Raw genomic sequence first — 6,420 nt, 5'->3', positions numbered from 1 at the left:
GCGCCGAGGCGCTGCGTGACCCCGCCCCTGGGTGCCTCGCGGTTGCCGGGCAACGGGCTCCTGCCGCCGCCTGGGCCGCCGCCCCGGCCCGGCCAGGCCCCGCGCCCCCCCGGCAGCGCCGGCCTCCGCCGCCTCCACCGGGGCCTGGGGCCCGGGGCCCGGGGCCCGGGGCCGGCCCGGCCGAGTGCTCCCGCACAGGAGCGTGAGGAAGCGGTGCCGAGCGTGACCGCGGCGGGCCGGTACCCGGGCCCGCAGCGGCAGAAGCTGCTTGGGCTTGCTCAGGTCTGGGGAAGTTCGAGTAAAATGTTACAGTTTAATTGGCCGTCGTCTTGGTGGGGATGGGCCCGGAGGCACGGGCAGATCCCTCACAAAGTGCCCGACACGGGTCCCACTCTACCCTCCCATTCTGTCACTTCTCGAGGGTGAACACCCGGGAATTGGCCCGGCCGGGAGTGCCGGAGCCAAACCAGGAGCGAGGCCCCAGAAAGCTGCTTTAAAATCCCAGGATTTTTAAAGGAGTGCTATTTTTGAGCTCTTCCCACACACGCAACTCAACACCTCCGGCAGATTGCCTCCAGCTGACAGCCTTGAGCTCATGGTGGCTGCCGCCTCCGCTCTCCCCCTGCCCTCAAGCTCGTTTCCATCCTGCGAGGTGGCTGGGATGCGTTTTAAAACCTGAAGTGATACATATAGTCAGGTAGTCGGTATAGACTCATTGTTAGTGACCTGAGAGAAATTCTCAGCTAAATGTAGAACAAATTCTGAGTTAAGAAATCTGTACACGGAGGTTAAGATATTATCCTTGCTTGGAGGCTGATCATTAATTCATAAACTTCCTCCTTGGAGAGGTAGGGCCAGTCTGTTTTGAGGCTGCATGTGGAACAAAAGTTTGGAGTCATACTAATCTAGCAAGCAAAGGATTGGCAAAAACCAGCAGCTGGAGAAGAGAAATCAGTGTTGAGCCAGGAGGGCAGTTAACCACTACCTTCAGAGCTGGCAGATGCTCTGCCGTGTAGGATCTTTAAATCAGCAGGCAGCATCTCTTTCTCTAGTTCAAGTAGAAATTATTTTGCTGGAGGCAGGTACCAGTAAGTGCAACTTTGTGTCAGACTACATCATCATACGGTCCTCTTGGAGCTTAAGAGGGATGTTTGACGAGAGTGTCAGAACAGTGTCAGTCCACGAGAGATGCAGCCTGGAGTAATGGAGATAAAAAGTCAGCATATGCCTGCACAGTGCTTACCTTCACACTACGCGCTCCGCATTTCCCAACAGTCACATCAAATCAGTCTCTGCATCCACCTTGTGCTGATTTTCCAAGGATGTATATGAAATCTCTGACAGTATTGAAGACCTGCTTAAAAAAATCCATGACTCCCTTTATTTTTTCACGATGTCCTTTTACATCCAGGGAAAAGTAAGGTAGCTACAGTAAAAATTGTGTTCAAGGAACGTGTGGACGAGGCATTGTGGGACATGGTTTAGTGGGCATGGTGGTGTTGGGTTGACGGTTGGACTTGATGATCTTACAGGTCTTTTCCAACCTTAGTGATTCCGTGTGTGTGTGATTCTGTGTGTGTGTGTGAAATTAAACTTTATATCACGAAGGATGAAAAATAAATAGTGCACAGAAAGTACTGTTATACTGTATGTTTATGAAATAGGTACGCATTCTTAGTTTTTGAATGTTGACAGATATATTGAGTTGCTCTCCACATTAATGTTCTTCATATATTTTTTCCTTTTAAATAAGTATTTTAAAATAGGAAAAAGGAATTAAAGCAGGAAAAAAACCCCATCAACTTTGTAAATGTGTAAACAAGAGCAAGGTACATTATAGGGCTCAGAAATAATGTACAAATAAGCTTACCACAGTAATGCTCTTTCATAATAAGCTAATATTTGTAAAGCAGAGGTTTGGAAAATGAACGTCATCACTGCATGTGAGAATGTGGTTCCGTCACACAATGGTGGTGTTATCTAGAACACGCTGTAAGAATGCACCGTGCTCTCAAAGATACCCACAACATACCTGGACAAGGCCCTGAGCAACCTAGTGTAACGTTGGTGTTGCCTCTGCTTTGAGTAGGGTGGGACCAGGCACCTCCAGAGGTCTCTAGACCTCAGATCTAAGTTGTACTTTGAGTCTATGTTAATGTCCAGAGAGCTTAATTCCTTGACTTGACTTCGTAGGACTTGTTGTCCTATCCTTGGAGTGTCCTCTGGGATTGCACAAAAAGGTCCCAGCTAATACAGTATGGGGAAGAAACGTGGGACAACCTTATCCATAGGCTTCCTTTTGGGTTGCTCCCTCAGGCTGGCTCAGACTTAGAGACCTCTTGCCGCTGGGACAGTGCCAGCCCAGTAAGTGAAGGAGTCACCTGTGTTGTGGCATATTTGAAGAGGCAGTTGGGATGTGGTGGGATGGGGCCTGACACTGAAGTGGTGTTGGTGGTCTGCCTGGCATGACTTTTGGGGTAGATGGTACTGAATCGCACGTGCGGGAGACCTGCCCAGGCCTGGCTCCTCGTGCCCCCAGGACTACCCTGCAGAATGGCTTGACCGAAACACAGCACTCATGGTGACTGAGGTGTTCTCCCATCCCTGTGCTAGGATATCAGGGAAGCAGTTACCCAGCAGATGCACCGGCTTCGCTCACCAGAGCTGCAATACATCCTAGCTCAGTATCTCCTGCACAAGCCATGCTGGGAAAGCTGCTGTTACACTGCCACTCATGCTGCAAATGAAACCTAGTTTGCCCCAGAGTTAATAGACATTAGAAAGGCAAGTCAGGCCATTTCGCTTGGGACCAACAGTGCAGAACCCAAATTCCCAGCCTGACACACTTTGCATTTACTGTTTCTTGTGGATCATGGTTGAAATCTCTCCTGCCCCTCCCTTACTGTCATGTACATTGCAGTGATAAAAGTTTTCAGAGCTGTCATTGGCCGTCAGTAATCTGAGAAATGCAATACTTCCACAATTGGCTGTGTGTTTTGGGAAAATGACTGATGTGGCTGAGACGAGCATAACTATATCCTAGGGAGGCACAAGGTTTCCAGGGAACAGATAAATGGATTTTGGAAGAGCTGAGAGTGTATCAAAGACAGATAGAGCAGAGCCATGCCAGACTTGTCTGCCTTCATATACCCCAAGGGCTTGCAGTGTCAGCGTGAGTCGTAGGTACTACGACTGTGGTGTCAGAGGAGTAAAGATGTGCAAGAACTCTAGAGAGACAAAATAGATGTGCCCAGGAGAGATCAATAAGAGCTTTAGCCTAAGTACAGGCAAAAACATTACAAACTAATTTTGATTTGTGAACAAACATCTTATTTGAAATACTTCTTCAGTTATAAAAAGTCTTTTGGAGGCTTAAACGCAACAGAGCTAATGTACTGTTAAACATTAGACTGATGTCTTTCATTGTTTATTCTCAGAGGAAATACTTCATGTTAAACATTCTTTTGATTCCCTACACCCTCGCCAGTTTTCCATACCAGATCTTAAAAAAAAACCCCACCAAACCCCAAATGCAGCATTTTTGTTCTTAAGAACTTCAGGTTTTTTCTGGACTCTCATACCTTTGGTGCCACACTGGACAAATTCGTCGTGCTTGTTGGGCACACAGAATTGTTTTGTTGTTATGGGAGGAGGAATGATTTGGGGAAGGCAGAGGAAGAAAGGTTGGAACTGGGTTGTCTGTGAGTCACTTAGGTCAAAACTGACAAAAGCCACCACCAGGTTTGGGGACATCCTCTGGAGGATGTTTATCCTCTACCAGCTAGAGGCACTCAAAAAATACAGCATTCGAAGTGCCTACTGGCTTCAGCTAGGCATTGCATTGAGCTGCTCATCTGAGGACATGTGAGTCTGTTTTCAATTCTTGTGCTGCAGTTTCCAGGAGAAAAAGTCAGTTACTGCATTTCAGCTCTTGTTACAAGCCCTGCCTTAAGAAATGTCTTTATTCTTTTCCAGTCCAGCTGCCTGATGGATGTTCTTCAGTTGAAAACAAGGCAAGGTTTTCAGGAAAAGGTGATTTCTTGTATCAGATCAACTGACATTCCTGGAAAAACAGACCAGTGTTTGGGCACTCAGGCTCTCCTTCAAGCCTGGAGCAGAAGCAGGCCACTCCAGATTCTTCTTCAGCAGTGGTTTACCAGTTTGGGATGGGCAAGATTATTGTGGCTGTGATTATGGAAGAACCTGGACTTTGATCTTCCATTTCTTATATGTTGATTTACAATCTGGCTTTACTGTGGAGCAAGCCAACTGGATCCCTGGGTGAGAAACTCATACTCGCTGTCAGGGGAGTGGTGGAAATGGGAACCAGGCTGGGCTCCGTCCTTAAGAGGTAGCAGGGTTGTGACTGTCACTGTTGTGGTCCATGTTCACCCATAGCTCTCCCAAAATATTCCACAATACCTTCCACTGTTCCTTTTATGCTCTCTCTGTTTCAATATCCCTCTATAAAAGTCTGTGAAGAAAATATGACAACCCCTCTCTGCTTTTCTGCTTTGTAGGGAAGCAGTTTTGTCACTGTTTCTCATGTCTGAAAGAGTCTTTCTGGAGCTGTGAAGAGACCTGGGAGCCATCCGGCTGGTAACACACTGGTACAGCAGCACAAGGTCACTTCCCTGGCTATTGGCCAGGCTGGATACACCTGAGGCCAATGTAAATATAAAAAATAATAATAAAATAACGACTCAGAAAGGTTAGTAACAAGACTGCAACTGTCCTTCTGGGGCAGCATGTCTTTTCATGACTGCTATGTGAAATCTGTGGAAGGGAGACTTCCAATGCACCTCTAGTGATATTTCATAAATGTAGAGCCAGGACAGACTTAGAGGGGGTAAGGAAGAACGTCAGGCACGGGCCTTAATAGTCACTGGTGCTTTAGACTTGGGAGTCAAACAGGAGCCCTCCTCCTAGACAGACATAAGGCCCTTGTCAAGGCTGGCATGTTTTCCATGATCTGAACTTTTCAAACATCCATAAGGACATGCTCGGGTCTGGGAGGAGCTGTCATGTGTGTGGGCACTAATAGCATGACCAGGGAGGGCAGAGGGCAAGGAAACATGACTCAGTCTAGGGCAGATATGCTGTGATGGTCACTGTCTGCAGCCCAGGGAAGGAGTCAGAAGGATGCACATCCTCTTACGGAGCAGAGATCCCCGCACTGTCATTTCAGAGCTTTGCCTTCCCTGGTCAGAGAAGCAACAATGCTGGGCAAGGCTTATGTCAGGGACACTTCTTTTAGAAGAAGCAACCACGCAAGACTGGCTAGAGTTTCAGTTTAGCAACAAGATATATCACATGCAGGGCCTTGGCTGCTTTACTGGGTCATGATCAGGTGCATTTCCAAGAGAAGCTGCACCTGACCCATCATGGCTGTCTTTCTTCTAGGCCTACCTCACACATCTTCCTTTGCTGACATTTTTTTCCGTAGGGGACTGATAGCTGACAGACAGTCAATGTTGGCCTGGCTCACTGATGGACCATGACGGATGATCGGTTTGGGATTGTTGCAGTCTGTATGCATGGAAAGATTCATAGCAAATTCAATTTTTTCCCTCCATGAACTGCAGGTGGTGTTATCTTCAGCTGCCTGCAATATCGTGTTATAGCTCTTCCCCTGCAACTGGAGTCAGCAGTAGAAATCCTGTGACTATGATTGTCTTCTCTTTTCTCTTCATGGCATAAAATGGGTGCTGTGGTCCAATGTATGTAGACTTAACAGGGAAAATAATCACAAATACAACATCACTCAGACAGTTTAAATCAAATCTCTGATCCTCCCCCAAGTCACCATTACATAACCGTTATGTAAACAGTCTCAAAAAACCTATGAAATGCCTCTTGTAAAAATACCCCACCTCCATCATGGAGCTATTGTGAAAACACACTGAAGAGACCAAAAATACTGCCAAGGAGCTATCAAGAGTAAGCCCAAATCCCCACAAAGGAGCCATTGTAAATAGGACCATAAAAAATTGAGGGATCATTGTATAAATCCCTTCAAAAGGCCCCCATGAGAATGCTTCCAAAAATCACACAAAAGATTTTTAATACTGGATGCTTCATGGGATTTTTCGGTTGGTTTTTTTTTTTTTATGGTCCTTTTAATGGGGTGTTTATGGCTATGCTTTGACATTACAGATCACTTCCAAAATGGCTTCTATGTGGTGTTATTTGGGGCAATTTTAGAATCACCAAGTTCACAGTAAATCCATATGGTTTGACTCTAGGGCAGCTTCATAACTGCCTTGACGATTTTCACAATTGTTTCATCAGTAAAGCCCTATGGGCATTTTCTAAATGTCCCTTCGATGGGATCACTGAGACACTTGATAAATTGCTTTGGTGGGGCCTTAGATCTATATATTTTCAAAATTGCCTTTGGCTGTGGCTTGTGGTGTGCTG

This window comes from Gavia stellata, chromosome 30 (genome assembly GCF_030936135.1).
Source record: "Gavia stellata isolate bGavSte3 chromosome 30, bGavSte3.hap2, whole genome shotgun sequence".
NCBI lineage: Eukaryota > Metazoa > Chordata > Aves > Gaviiformes > Gaviidae > Gavia > Gavia stellata.
This window is presented reverse-complemented; position numbering follows the sequence as displayed.